Below are 16496 nucleotides of genomic sequence, written 5' to 3' on the forward strand. Positions count from 1 at the left end.
TTATTGTCGGAGAGATTGATGGTATTTTTCTGCTCCAATTATCCCTGTGTAAAGAGTGGATGTGAGTTATGTGTTTTCTTGCTCTCAATGAAGAGATGAGATGCGTGATCTCCGAGGACATGGACAGTACGGTATAGGAGGACGGGCGCAAGTCACGTGGAGGACGTTATAGGAGGACGTGCTCAAGTTTAATTGTAGAATTACAATTAAATGCCTACGGTTGTCAATACCCTCGGAGCTGTAACCATAAGCAAACCGTAGGCATGTCTAAGGCAGCTCTGGTGGGAGGGCCCCATAGAAGTGCTGGCTTCATAATGTTTGTATTTCAATAGAATTTAACAATGCGGAGCTGCGTCAAGGGCATGATTCGAAAAATTTAATTACATATAAAATGGGACATATTTGCAGCGGAGCTTACTATCTATATTTCCTATTACATGGAAACACAACACGCTAAGCTTTATTTTTTTGTCAGGAACCAATCAACCAATTAATTCATTCTACCACCCAGCAGTTGTTACAACCACCTGCAGTTCATCTTTCCCGCCTGGGGTGTCGCTCTCTGTTCTGGTGCTTCTAGCACACTGTGTGCTAGAAGCACCAGAGTAGAAAAGCACCAAGGCAGGGAGTGACACCCCAGGCAGGAAGCGGAACTGCAGGTGGTTGTGACAATTGCTGGGTGCTACAATGAACACTGAATAAACCTACTAGAGTGGTTTTCGGATTGTGAAAAATATAAAGTGACGCAAATATGTAGATAACAAACTCCATACAGATAAGCCCCTTCATGACGGTTGAACCAGATCTATGGGTAGTAATGCTGACCCCTCCCTACTGCTCAACTGCTTTCCCAAGAAACTGGTTGTTCTCCTGTAAGTGCAGCAGATAGGGGGCAGTAACGAATGCACATAATAAAATATAAAGCTATTTATTTCCACGGTCAGGCATACACAGTGAAAAGCGGTACCACGGCCACCAAACCCCATCAGGAAGTGGGAGGCCAGGCAGAAGATAGAGCACGCTAACAATTACAAAAATCCTCTGTAAAATAATGTTCTGGTGTCGAAACCTTCCGCAGGGGATTAGCGCAGAACATTAAAAATACATGCATCTGCTCTGTGGGGTCTCAGGGAAGGATTTATCTCTAATAGAACAAAGCTCTCCCGGTCGGTGGTCACCATCAGAGATGCAGGCGCCTCCGCAACACTTACATGCAGCAACACAATGCCATTTAACCTGTGACACGGTGGGACTTTTCATTTAAACTTTCATTAGGAAGGAAGCCATCCTGGGAGAGAGACGAGGGTCTTCTGTTAGTCCGGCTAATAAAGACAAGTGTTAGGACCTTTTGAAGGTTCAATTCATCTCATCTCTTTATCCAATTCAATTTTCTAAAGCCGCACTCGGTTATGAAATTACAGGTTGACATTCCTGGGTAAAAACTAAATATCACATCTAAATAGACAAAAGAAACCTCCCACCCAACCAGAATGAGATAATGCACATGGGATGTTAGTGTTCTGCCAGACAAAGGTCTTTATAGGCAGACAGGTTTATGTGTCAGCTATTAGACACCACGAAGCATGTAACCACAGACAGAGTTACACAGCTAATTCAGAGAAATATTAAATGAGGTTTACTGCGACTCTATGCCATATACTCATGAAGCAATTACCATCAGTAAAGGATACCCCAAGGTCCCTGCGTTAATCATACATAAAATAAAGGGATTTTTGTAAGAACTTACCGTTCGAATCCCTTTCTCTGATATGGTCCTGGTGACACAGCTTCACATTGGGATGTAGGAGGGTCCGCAGGAGCCAGGCACCTATCCTAAAGCTTTTGGAGGGTAGGCTCCTCCCCTACTGCATCCCAGATTCCTCAGTTCAATCTTTCAAAGCCACTGGAATACATTAACTCAGTACAAACACCTGCACATATTATATGCACAATTTTAAATTTAACTTTTCAACCAATTATAACATGAAACATCATGAACACTGGCATACTTACTGAGCGTAAGGGAGGGATCGCTGTGTCACCAGGACCATATCAGAGAAAGGGATTCGAACGGTAAGTTCTTACAAAAATCCCTTTTTCTCTTTCAATGGTCCTGGTGACACAGCTTCACATTGGGACGTTCCAGAGCCGGTCCTTTTGGGTGGGTACGCTCAGGTCTGCAGTTTTCATCACTGCTTGCCCGAATGATGCGTCCACCGACGCGAACTCACGGAACCTATCGAATTTGGCAAAAGTATGAACAGAAGACCAAGTGGCAGCCCTGCAAACCTGCTCAGCTGTTGCCCCATGTCGAACCGCCCAAGAGGTGGCAACCGACCTGGTGGTATGCGCATTAATCCTGGCCGGTACAGGCCTACCAACTTTAGTATATGCAAACGCAATAACAGAGCGCAACCACCTAGCAATGGTCTGCTTAGAAGCAGGCCAACTAAGTTTGTGTATGTCATACAAACCAGTAAAGTATCAGTCTTTCTGACACTCTTAACTCTGTCCACATAAACGCGCAAGACGCGCACAACCTCCAAATTCCTTAATTTGTCCCTTTTCCTAACAACCCTCTGAGGGTTGAAACACAGGCAGAACAATCTCCTGATTTAGATGAAAAGCAGAGACTACTTTTGGTAAAAATCTAAGGGTACTGTCCGAAAGGCAGCCCTATCATCGTGACATATAAGGGAGGAAGACTTGAAGAACAAAGCAATCAACTCCGATATTTTTTTTTTTTTTTTTTCTTGACGCCACCGCCAACAAAAATACCAGCTTCCCTGAAAGGAAACTAAAGTCAACCGACCTTAACGGCTCAAAAGGCGCCTCTTTAAGGTACTCCAGAACCAGAGATAATTCCCCTGGCGCTACTGGTTGGTTGTAGGGAGGTTTCAATAGATAAACCCCCTGCAGGAAGGTCTGTACTTCTGGTTCTAACGCAATCCTTCTTTGGAAAGAAAAATTGACACGGTCGAGATATGTACTCTGAGTGACTGAAGGCCTAACCCAGAGGAAAGGCCCTCCTGTAAAAAACTCCAACAATTTAGCCATTTTAAATCTCGATGTGCGTGACCTCTGTCTTACACACCACCAAATATAGGTCTTCCAGGCCCCCAAAATAATTTACAGAAGACACTGACTTTCTGGCTTTCCTCATTGCGTTAACCACCGCCTTTGAGAATCCTATATTCCTCAAAATGGCGTTTTCAACAGCCAGACCGTCAAAATTAATCGAGCTGAATCCAGCTGGTTGAACGGTCCTTGTTTTAGAAGGTCTGACCTCAGAGGTAGACGCCACGAGTCCACAGAGAATCTCTGAAGCCTCGAGTACCAGGATCTCCCTGGCCAATCTGGGGCCACTAAAATTACTGGAATTGTCTGGGCCTGTATTGTTTTCAACTCTCTTGCCAGCATTGGAACTGGCGTTAAATCATAAAGAAGCTTCCCCTCCCAGGGGATAGTCATGGCATCCACTGCTTCTGCCAGTGGATCCCACGTCCTGTCATACAACCTGGGTACCTGATGGATGAACCTGTATGCCTTCAGGTCCCTATCCGGGGTTTCCCCCTTATTGTAATCTAGTGGAATACTTGTGGATTCAGCCTCCATTTTCCTTCCATCAGTTTCTCCCTGCTCAGGAAGTCGGCCTCTATATTCTCCACTCCTGGTATGAAGATTGCTGATAATGCTAGAACATTCTGTTCCGCCCACAAGAAGATTCGGGACACCTCCCACATGGCCAGATTGCTGTGTGTGCTTCCCTGGTGATTCAGATACGCCACAGCTGTGACGTTGTCGGTCTGAATGCCTAAAAGGGAGCTCTTGTAATTTCTCCCGCCAGAGAAAACCTCTTCCACACAGCCCTCAGTTCCAAGATGTTGATCAGTAAGGCAGACTGTAAAGTATCAGTCTTTCTGCTCTAAAGTCCACAAGCCCTGCAGACGCAGGTCCACGACAACTGCCCCTCAGCCTCTGAGACTGGCGTCGGTAGTGACTACCACCCAGCTCCAGGACTGCAGGGACCGACTCCCCCGAAGGGAATCCACCTCCATCCACCATTTTAGGAAGGATCGTGTTTCTGAAAACAACACCATTTGTTCTGACCTCATGGTCTGAGAGTTCCCTGTCCGCTGGGACACTCTAGAGTGGAACCTGGTGAACTGTAACGTCTCGAAAGACGCCATCATCTTCCCCAGCAGTTTGAGTCACCTCCATACTGCTGTGCTCTGAGACCCTAGGATCTCCTGTACCAAGGCAGCCAGATCCCTGGCCTATGCCTCTGGTAGAAACACCCAATGCAACTGGGTATCCAGACCAATCCCCAAGAATTGGAGTCTCTGTGACGGCACCGATTGAGATTTTTGTAAATTTAAAAGCCAGCCGTGAATCTGCAAAACCTGATGGTTTCTGCCAAGTGACTCTTCACTTGTCTGCTGACTCCGCTTTAAACCGCAGGTCGTCCAAAAATGGAATAACCATGATTTCCGTCAGTCGAAGCACATCCGCCATTTCTGACATTATTTGGTGAATACCCTTGACGCTGTGGCCAGACCAAAAGGCAACGCCTGTAATTACAGGAGAAGGTCTCCTATTGCACACCCCAATAGTTCCGGGTGGATAGGAACCTGCAAGTATGCGTCCTGGACCTTCATGGACGCTAAAAATTCTCCCTGGTCCCGGCTTAGCAGCACAGACCGTAGAGACTCTATTTTGAAATGGTCTACCCACAAAAAGCTATTAATGCCTTTAAGTTTAGGATCAGCTGAAAGACCCGTCTGGTTTGGGCACCAAAAACAGAGTGAAATAAAAGCCTTTTTTCCCTCCGCTCTGGGGACCGGGACTACCACACCCTTCTCTAAAAGAGAATGAGCCGCTCCCAAGAGAGCTGTACGGAGCCGAGCCTCCTTTGGCAGTGGTGTAGGAATGAACCTTCTCGGTGGAAGAACTTTGAAGGGAATCTTTTAACCCTGGGTTATATTTCTAACCCAAGCGTTCCGGTCTTAACAGTGCCCCTGCGTCTCTGAACAGTGACAGACGTCCCCCCTCCTTAAACACCGCCGGGCAAAACCCCTGGCAGTATGCGGAGGATTTTTCCTCTCCTATGGTTTCTTATAAAAAGAACCAAACTTTGACTTTGGGGCCTTGCCCCTGGAGGACTGAGACTATCCCTTAAAAGACTGTCCTCAAAAGGACGCACCTCCTCTAGGGGAGGGCCGAAAGGATGGCCTGAAAGCAGAAAACCTTGATGTCTGCTATGGCTGCAGGGGTAGGCAGGAAAGTGCTTTTTTCCACCTGTGGCCTGCTTATTAATCTCTTCCAGTTGTAAACCAATAACAGCTTTCCTTTAAAAGCAAATGCCTCTAAGCCTTTTTAGACTTGTTATCTGCCTTCCAAGCTATAAGCCAGAGCACTCTCCTGGCATTCCAAACACTGAGGAAACTCTGGCAGCCATTTTGAGAGCTTTCTGCTCAGCCTGAATCACATTTCTGCAGCAGCATTATACTTCTCTGCCTAGTAACAACACACAAAAGACAGTATGTCAACTAGAGCACAGGTCACTGACCCACCAATCCTGGCCTTAGAGACCCAGACTGAAGCCAATCAGAGGACTTGCTTGCTTGAAGGCTTGCACTGGTAGCACAGTTGGTTTTTGACAAGTATACCACAGAAGCCTCTACCACTGGAACTTTCTCCCAGAGGTCTGCATGATCCTCAAGCATGGGATACAGGCTTAACCATCTATTTTGGCATCTAAAGCCTTTTGTCAGGGGTTTTCCAATAAATCTTGTAAACCCTTGTCTGCAGAGAGATATCAGGGGTTTTCCAATAAATCTTGTAAACCCTTGTCTGCAGAGAGATATCATATCCCTCACGCTGTCTCTTAAAAACAACCTTAGCAGGAGTTTTTTTACTTCACAGACAAATTCAATGCCTGTTTACAGCAGTAATCCAATCCTCCACCCCTGAGGGTGAGGACTCTACAGAAACATCACCCTGAACCCAGGGTATGTCTGTGTACTCTCCCTCCTCATCAGCAGCTAATAATGGCACTGAATCAGACCTTTTAGGGGTCCCCCCAGAGTAACCATAAAGCTTGTCAAACAAGTAATTTAAACCTGCTGATTCCCATAGCAGTATCCTGCATGACTTGTATAAGTCAGGATCTGTCTGGGTCCGAGGCAAAGAGCTGGCCGGACTGCTGAGAGAATGGCCCTGGTCTAGGGGAATTACCAGCCATCACTCTGCCTGTCCAGTAATGCACCAAAGCATTTTCCGACCTGTCTCAGGGACTTAACCCTCGCAAGGTCCGATGCACTACCCTCTGGGGTTCACTCCCCATGGGTTTCACAGCAGCGCATAAAATACAAAAGCCCCCCTTAGGGACAAATTTCAGTGTACAACCACTGCAAGCGCTCATTGCATTAAAGGCTCCCTCCCCCAAAACCACAGACTGTTGCTCAGACATGATGTTCTCAATAACACAGTCACAGCATTAAATGTACATACATTATATACAGTGTACTCAGCCACTTAGCTTTCTGTAGTCTTCAGAATGGGGAAAGCGAAGCCCAGGAAATCCAATCACTCTGTCAGGATCAGTAAGCCAGCTCAGCTCCGCTGCAAGCGTTCTGAATGGCGCCAAAAACAGAGTGAGGGAAGGGACCAAGTCCCTGCTGCTGCGGGGTCTGTGACTTTTGGCGCCAACTACCCCCAGACAGCCGCTCCCATTGTAGGATCTCCTCGTTCCAGTATCTCCCCCTCAGCTGGGGACCACTCGGAACATGCCTGTAACAACACTGCTGTCCTCTCAGTATAGGAGCTCAGTGTGTAAGCTCCGCAGAAAATGGCCGCCGCCATCACGGAGCGCCTGTCCCCCATGATCCCCACCTAGCGTGAAGCCGGTTTCAGAGCGCTCCGGAGCCCAGGCAGCTTCTTAAAAGAAGCTGTAAGCGCTGCACAGGGAGGCCAGACAGCGTCTCCCTCGTGCACAGTGAGCTGACAGGACTCGTTTCTGTCAGCTCCTGCTGCGCTAGCAGTGTGAGGATTCACTAATGAGAATCCTCACACTGTGCCTACCTAGCTAGTGTAGAAGTTAATAAAATAATAAAAACCCTAACTAACTCTACTCCTTCGGCTGCTCCAGCAGCCCTTTAGAATAGCACCCACTCCAGTGGGCACCTAACACGAACTGAGGAATCTGGGATGCAGTAGGGGAGGAGCCTACCCTCCAAAAGCTTTAGGATAGGTGCCTGGCTCCTGCGGACCCTCCTACATCCCAATGTGAAGCTGTGTCACCAGGACCATTGAAAGAGAAATCCGGTTACCCAGCATACATAAGGCATCTTGCAGGCGGTACCAGCCACAAGATCGCCACACAATGGTTCTCGTTAAAGTCGGGCACACACTGGGCGATATATCGTATGGTCGGACTAAATCCACTCTCCATAGATACTCGGCTTATTTCCTGGTACTGCTTCTATACTGGACCCACATACACACATGCTCTGCATAGGAAGCAGTCTCCAGATAAGGACTCCTATTGGTTGTTAGGGCTGTTTATCTGAATCATCTTATACCCCTTTCAGACAGAAAAATCCCTAAAACCCAGGTATTTCCCGGATACAAAAACCCGGGTAGAACTAGGCAGCAAGGTAATGACCCCCTTTCACACAGGAGCAAAAACCCGGGTATTTCCGTGTCGACCCCTTTCACACAGAAGCCGGATTTTTCCTGCAAAACTCTGTGTGTCATAAGAATAGGACAGTTTTAAAGGCACACAGAGATGAGGTCATCAAAAGTGGCAGGTGTCTGCTCACTGCATTGCATTAACCATGGCATGACACAAGGATATGTTGTAAACAAGTTTTATTGTTTTTATATACTGAAAGGTACATGTTACCTGACATGGCTGTCAGTATATTTGCAATGTTTGAGTACACTGTGGCATCTTTGACTGTCCCAGTCATCTGTTTGCCGATATCCTCCTCCCCTCTCACTGCCAGCAGCTCTCACCTCTTGCTTCTACCAGTGGGTCATGCTGTCCTTTTTTCAGCTCCCTAATGACCTCAGAGGCCAGCTCCATTGCCATGCCATCCCAGCCAATCAGAGAAGCCTATCCTCACAACCAATTAGCCAGCACCCCACCAGGAGAGCCAATCAGTGCCTAACAATGTGTCATAATCCCAAAAACCAGGGTCGTTTCCTTTCAGACAGCCGGCGACCCGGGTTTTTGGAATACAGGCCCGGGAAAAACCCAGGTAAATACCTGGGTCGAAGTCCCGGAACTTTAGACCCGTGTTGACCCTTTCAGACAGAAGAAAAACCCGGGTCGACACGGCAAGAGCAGGGAAATTCCCGGGTCTTTTTTTCTGTCTGAAAGGGGTATTACAGTCTCTTTTGCCACTGTCAGAACATTTCCGGCAGTCAGAAATATCAGCAGATTTGATAAAAAGCTATTCAATCTCCAACTGACGGAAACGTTCCGGCAGTCGGAAAACATGTGGTTAGGCGGGAAAAAAAGATGATTCACGACAACAAACAAAACCTAATAATGAAATGGTGTACCTAAAGCCAGAACAAATCCCAGTAGTCCGACTGATAATCCAAGTAAAATATTACTGCTGGCTCCTATTTTTATTCATGTGAATGCAAGCAGCGCTTCCTTTGCATACTTCTGGCTGCTGAATTGGCCAGATGCACAATAACACACAGCGCTGTGGAATGATAGCGGTATGACTAGGGGATAGATTGGGGATGTATGACTTGTGGAGAGCCAGGTTACATATTGAATAGAGAAATACAAAGTGGACCAAGCACACAGCAAGACATGGCCGTCTCTCTAATAGGGCCTACACAGATGCTGATATTAAGGAATTTTGTAAGAGACTTTGCTTAGTTTGGCAAAGTCACTTTGAAAATGCCCCTACATCGGTGTGTGTGTGTGTGTAGGGGCTATAGCGAGAGCAAAGCACGTCCTTGCGTGTCACTGTCCGCCAGTATTCTCCACCGGAGAAGACCGGCGCCGTCAGCTCGCTCAGCACACAAAGCTGACAGTTCACGCTGTGTGTGGGCTGTCAGCGATGTGTGTGGGCTGTCAGCGATGTGTGCTGAGCGAGAGCACTGCAGCATAGCTAGGTCCCCCTACACACATCGCTAGGTATGTAGGGCCTATAAGGCTTCTGGGAATCTAAGAATTTAGGTCCCAACTTGGCAGCTAGAGCAAGTAGGGATCTGTGAAATGACACACCGGGTCTGAGAAAAAAAACAGTAGGGACAGCTTGAGCCCGATCATCGGGCCCGATCATTACATATGCACATATGTAATGAGCGACTCATTACATATGTGCATATGTAATGAGCTGCTAAATAAATATGCACATATTTAATGAGCGGCTCCGCTACTTCCCATTTGCGGCAGGGACCCCTGCCGATGAAATGACAATCTCCTAATGGACCCACTTCCTCCTCCTGAGCACAGACCTGCCCGTAACCCCTGCTGTCTGTGCACCAGCTGCAGCCGCCTCCTGCATGATGTTTTCATGCATCAGTCCGGGACCTGCGGACTAGGAGCCCTGGCACGCCTGCTGCCCACTCTGCCTACCGTGCTTCCCCGCTGCCCGAATGGATCGCTGCCAGGTACCAGAGGAGGGGGAGTTGCGGGGGTACAGCTGCAAGGTACCGGGGGGGGGGGGGGGGGGGGGCAGGACAGGTACCAGGGGAGGGGTAAGACTAGTGTGGGATCTTAAATACCGTTTAAGACCCTTTCCCACTGCCAAAAAAAATGGGTCTTAAACGTGTAGGACACTGCTTTTTACTGCAGCTCTACCCGTTTAAAAAAAGGCAGAAAAACCGGCAGTTTACCGTTTAAGAGCAGCAGTGGGAAAGGGGTATTAATTTGCTTGATGTGCCTTGCATGTACAAATATGTCACTTCATAATAGCCATCCTTCTGCTGCATATATATAGATATTAAACAAAAAAAATGTAAATATATATTTTTTTTAAACTAGGGGAAAAAAAACATTCAACATAGAACACAAAAAGAAAACTATTTTTTGATTCCGTATAGACACACCCTGCGCATTGTACCGGATAATAAGCCTCAATTGTGCCTATAAATGGGGGACGCAACCCTACACTTCATTACACAGAAGGGCTGACACAAAGCTGATGTACTAAACCAAAACTCATTTCACTCTTTTATCTTTTTTGATTTACACCATGGGCAGAGTCCCCTAAATAATTTATGGTGGGTTAAATTTATTGCAAAGCCCAAGCTGGCTGGGAAAGTCAAATTGCCAAATAATTAGATTTTAGGGCAAAGCTTATAAATTATCCGTCGATTTGTCCGTCCTTGTTTGTCAGCTGCCTTGTGCTGCGGGTCATCTCTGACATTTGCCTCTTTGGGTTTTAATTGCTGATTTTCACATTGACAGATGAAAACTGATGCGTTACTCTCAGGGCGGGTGAAGGGTTATTTACAGATGTGTGACATTCAGCATTGCAGACGTTGCCCGGGTCTGAACCCTCATAATATCAAGCACTGATCATACGGTGGTCTGACAATAGAAAACTCCATAGTAAAAATTGCATGGCGGTTATTTAAGTAAAAAATGAATTTGCAGATTGGTACTAGGTGTTCCCCAATATCTGCCACCAGCATTGTCTGACCCACACAGCACCGTAACAGCAGCGGTAGACTCAGGGTCAAGCCAACAAGCAGATTTTTCGGAACTGTAATACAAATGCACGTAAAGCAGACCATTGCAGTGGGGGGGGGGGGGGGGGGGAGGATCCACAGGATTATATCAAACTAGGGGTGTGACGTGTACATTTTTTACATGAAGATCAGTTTGAATTGCCCATTAATCAGGAAGATTCCCTTACCAGCACTGAATGATTGTTGCAAATAGACCTATAAAAACACATCACTGCTCTTGTCACATAAATGTCACATCTTGGTGCCGCCATGTGAAGGACAAACATCGGACCAAGCCAACTTTAAAATGAAAACCACTGCAGTCATAACTGATTTATACCCGCACAATGATTAACTAGGGCTGCATCGGACACACACAATTGGCTTGCTGTTGGCGCTTCCATGCACACAATTGTACTGACCACAGCAATTTAAGCAGATTCTCCCTGATGTGGCACCGATCATGTAGGAGCTGAGACAGGGCCACTGAACACCTGTAAGGGGACATTGGGCCAAATGTATTAACCCTTAACAAGTGATAAAGAGGAGAGTAACAAAGAGATAAAGGACCAGACAATCAGCTCCTGTCATTTCTCAAGCACAGCCTGTAACATGGCAGCTAAGTCACTTTTCTCTCCACTTTATCAATTGTTAAAGCTTAATACATTTGGCCAAATATTCCAAGACCTTGCACATTGGATTCCACAGGAACATGTAACACGCTATGCTCCCCTTTTTTAAAGGTCACCGAGCAGGTGCACAGGTGTAGACCTGCAAAGCATGCACTGTCAGGGGTCATGAGGACTGAGAACCTGTGTGCAAGGCCACCATACACAAGAACCTGATAACCGGGAGACCACCTAAATATCTTTGGAGAGAAACTTATTCAGAGCACGTCTAAGATTCCCTAAAGCAGGGATTCTCAAACTCGGTCCTCAGGACCCCGCACAGTTCATGTTTTTAGGTCACCCGGCATGCTTTTCCCGCGGCGTACAAACCCATTTGAGTCAGGAGATGTAGTTAATGCTGGGGCTTAGCTACACACAACTGCGTTTGAGAACACGTGCAGGGCGTGGTGCTAGTCCCAGTGTACTAGATAGCGTGGATTTCCGCTCACAAATCAGTAGGGTGCAGGCAGAAATCCGCTAGTAGCAGGACACAGCCAGGCAGGTTCTGGGCACTTGGTCCCAGAAGCATAACAAATTGCCAATCCTTTGAATTCCTCCCCACGAGTGACGCACGTACCTAGAACCTCATATTTGCCACCAAAAGTTCAAAGACGACACCTGTGACAATCACCAAATCCTGCGCTGACGCACATCGGGAATCAGCTGGAACTGTACAGTGCATAGGAGAACCCAGGCCATCATTCCAATTACTTGTATTTGTCTGCAGATTTTATTCTGGCCCCCACAATATGTTCCTACACGAATTGAGAGACTGCTATTTCCATATCCATCCCCCCCCCTCCCCCAACAACACTGGTTTGCACCCCCCAAAAAATAGGTACGGCGGCACTCCCCAGCGGATCGCATGCAAATCGTATGCAATATTTGCATACGATTTGCATATGATTTGATCTGCAATGCGATTTAGCACACCCCCACTATCCACGTCAGCCCAAAGCGTGGCGAGTGCAGCGAGTACCGCGAGGGTACGCAGTACGCGTTCTGCTGACCTGTTCATACCCCCACTATCCACGTTGGCGTGGAGATGATTTTCTAAAGTGTGGCGAGCGCAGCGAGCCACCGAGCCCGAAACACGGGAGATTCAAGGGTCGGACTCAGCTTCATACCCCATTTATTACACAGCACTGTGACCCAGGTCGGTCCCGGGTCAGCCCTGCTTTTTCCCTATGGATGACATTAAAAATGTCAGATTTAGGACTGATAAACTGTCAGCCAACCTTCCCTCAATGATTAAAAAAAAAAATTGAAAGACATGACGAGTTAGCATTGAAAAATGTTGGTTTGTTTATTTTGTAAAATATTTTTTCAAAAAGATTTAATCAGTGCTCAAGCACACATAGCGGTATAAAAGTGCAGCATCTCCCATGTGCTCCCCCCAGCCCCCTTCCCCTGCAGCAACAGACAGAGGGGCAGATTTTATTAAGCTTGGTGAAGTGATAATGTGGCTGGTACTTTATCATCGGTCAATCAGCTCCTAACTGTGAACTTACAGGCTTGGTTTAAAAAAGGACAGGTAAGAGCTGATTGGCCGGTGATAAAGACCAGACACTTTATCACAGTGGTCAGGGAACTCGGTCCTCATTACCCCACGCAGTGCATGTTTTGCAGGTCTCCTTACAGAATCACAAGTAAAATAATTAACTCCACCTGCGGACCTTATAAAATGTGTCTGTGAGTAATTAGTACACCTGTGCACCTGCTGGGTTACCAGCAAAACATGCACTGTGTGGGGTAATGAGGACCGAGTTCCCTGACCACTGCTTTATCACTTCACCGAGCTTAATAAATCTCCCATGTGCGCCAGGGTAGGATTTCAGTGTAAATGGACCTAGGTTGGCCACTTTTACACTGATGCTGACCTGGGTCCACGAGACAAAAACCTGGACCAATTCAAATATTTATGGTCAATTTTTCATGGACAAACCCAGTGTTGGTGGCTGCCATAAAAAATGTGCACACACAGAACCACATAGTGTCCTTTACCACATAAATGAACCAAAGGATCACATACGGATGGAGCAGCTCTCAATTGAGCTGTTCCTGGCGAATCCATCACCAATCGCCATCCGCCGTCCTCCGTCAGAAGGGGGCGCATGTCCCCTTCTGTCGGAGCCCTCCATCCGTCACGCTCAATCCCTGCCTATCCACAAAAGGCTGCCCCCAGCAGGCTGAAGCCGAGATGAGCAGGGGTACCACCGATCACTGCTCCCCGCCGTTTAGCTGCCGCACGAGTGAGATGTTTGCGCGTCCCAGTCCGCCAGCCTCTGCTTTAGGGTAATAGTGATTGATACACAAGGATAGGTGTTATCTAATGGTCCACTATTATAGCAAACGTTCTTGGTGGGCTGTATGATACAGCACACAGCAATGTTGGCCTGGGGTCAGGAGGATTTAAGTAAAAAAAAAAAAAAAACTAAAATGTGAGGATATGTTTGCACTGTACAGTGGGGATGTAATTGATCGGAATGTTTATAAAGGTTATAGGCGGTTCCAAAATTTCATAAGCTGCCTGAAGGGAATACTTGAAGGTTTAGAGACTGGAGGAGAGTCTTATTGTGCGTGGGAGGGCATTCCACAGAGTGGGTGCAGCCCAAAGAAAGTGCTGCAATCATGTATGGGGAAATGAGTGTAGATGAGAAACGTAGATCTTAAGCATCGTGGAGAGATCGGGTAAGGAGATCATTTGACATGTACGTTGGTGTTTGGTTTATGGCCTTGTGTGTGAGTAACATTATTTTATAATACAGTACAATACCGGTCACAAGTGGTTTCATATACACCTTTTACACACAGCCCAAAGCTCATTTAATACAATATTTTTAATAATTTGTAATACAATAGAATATAAAAAGAATGAAAAAATATTTGTATTTCAGAATTTTGGACATGGGACGCTCAACCTGTACTCAGCGCTCTTGGAACTGTACAGGGCATACAGTTGTGACCCCAAATGTATTTGCTGCAGTCACGCCAAACAATCCATCACAGCGCACCAGGTCCTGTGAGACTCTCCTAACATAGGGTCCCTGTTATGCAGAAAATGTGTCTTTGTTGCAGCGAGATATGACTCGTACGCACAAGGGGACGGTGCTGCTTAATGTGATGCTTTGTAACAATGTAGCAGCTATATCTGTTTCTGGCTCTGTTCTGCTCCGTATACAGACTCCTAACAGCATTTCCTCAAGAAGAGATGCCCGGCATTAGCAGAATTGATGCTCACTCACGCCAGGCATCTTGAGCTGTATGGTGTATTCAGGTGGGATGAAGTAGGACACATCTGTACCCAGAATATTATTATACTGAACGGTCTGTGATCTAACCAGGAGTCTGGGGAAAAAAGAACCATCAATACAAATTCCCGAAATCATATTTCATGACCTTACTTTTAATACATCACCTACACATTTGACCTCCCCCTCATCTCTCATCTTTACCCTATCTATACTCTATTTCTTCCACACCTTCACCCTTCTTTCACTTTCCACCGTTTACACTCCCACCTATTTAATACCACTTCCTTCAGTCCCCTTATTCACTTTCTTACCCTACACTTCCTCCTATCCCTTTGCATATGCTATGTTTCATGAGTTCACCACTGCTGACCTGTGGCAGGGGCTGCTCCTTGTACTGCATCTATCCATCCTCCATCCATTACACTTCCTGGCTCCATAATAGATTGGTGCCCACTGAAACCATGGTGTCTTTTAGTCATTTTCTAATAGGATTACAGCCTCATACACACTAGAGAACTAGGGTGAAAAACATTTTTTATTCGCACCTGTGGAAGCAGCAAGGAAAAATGCTGCAGGTAACGGCCATCTATCGGAGAAACAATTGAATAGCTAAGATAAGCGTCATCACCATATACAGCGAGCAGGTGACAAGCATCACAAATTAATTCCCCCCGATTTGATAGGGCTGGTAACGTTAGGGACTCATCTGTTGGGGGTCAACTTGACGTGGTGGATGGGCTCACATATCTGGCCAAATATAAGCCAAGAATCTCAATTATCCCATGTTATTTGCAGCGTTTACATGAATAATAGTGTTATTTGAACTTAGTACACCAGCACCTTTTACCTGCAGACGTCAGACATGACCTGCTCACACAAAACATCACTTTGCCATTAGGAGACTCATCAAATCCCTCGTTAGCTCCCATAGACAGTATATCAATGTCACCTATACCTCATAATGGGCCAGATGTATAAACCCCTTGGGTGGTATGCCCGGAAATGCAGCAGCGGGCTGTCTCGGAAAATTTCCGGGCATACCACTAATATGGATTAGGTGCGTGCCAGTGGTGTCCAGGTGTGCACCACTGGCACACCACCTCTAGAGCCCCCCACCCCGTCACACCCCCCAACACCTCTACTTCGGTGATTGTACGCCGGAGCTCCCCTGACTGCCACTTCCCCAGCCAACATTCACTTAACAGCGTGACGTAGGCGGCAGGCTCGGGGATGTTCGTGGTGGCTGAGCCTGCCACCTAAGGTCACTGCTGTGACTGGCGGCTGGGGCAGCAATGGCACAGGAGCTCAGCCTCCGGCATACAAAGGTTAGGTGGGGCTGAGGGGGTTCCTACGATCTGTGGTCGGTTTTGCTGGGGCTGGACAAACCTGCCCTGGGGCGTGGCCGCGAGATATGGCCGTGGATCGTCAAGCTGCGGCTGGGTGCTCGACAATCCATGGCCGTTCTCGGCAGAACGGGCCCGTTCTGCATTGATTAGGGCCCCGTCACTATTATCCTAGTCGGGAATAGCGGCAGGAGATTGAAACCTCCCCAAAGTGGAAGGAAAGGCAGCAAACAATCAGCTATGTTTGAAAAACTACAGTTAGGAATTGATTGGCTGGTGTGTTTTTACCATTCACTTTATCTCTTCACCAGGCTTAATACATCTGGCCCAATGTTACAGGACCGAACAACGGATTTAAACATCAAAGTGATTAAAACAAAGATAGATACTTGTGTATTATCTAGGCGCCCGATTTTTTCATCGCATACCACTACTTAAGGCATGCGATGCGATTCGATGCGATTTTTCATTGTAAAGACCCGATTTTTAATTGTATAGTCACCCATGGGTGATTTCATACCCCCACT

At 46.9% G+C, this 16496-nt stretch overlaps 1 protein-coding gene across 1 annotated transcript in view; it reads right to left on the reverse strand.

Moving 5' to 3' along the window:
• Positions 1-16496, reverse strand: part of ERI3 (ERI1 exoribonuclease family member 3) — a 215966-nt gene that overhangs the window by 183127 nt on the left and 16343 nt on the right. The gene's annotated exons all lie outside the window — the stretch shown is intronic.

The sequence above is a fragment of the Crinia signifera genome, chromosome 8, assembly GCF_055691185.1.
Source record: "Crinia signifera chromosome 8, ASM5569118v1, whole genome shotgun sequence".
Classification (NCBI taxonomy): Eukaryota; Metazoa; Chordata; class Amphibia; order Anura; family Myobatrachidae; genus Crinia; species Crinia signifera.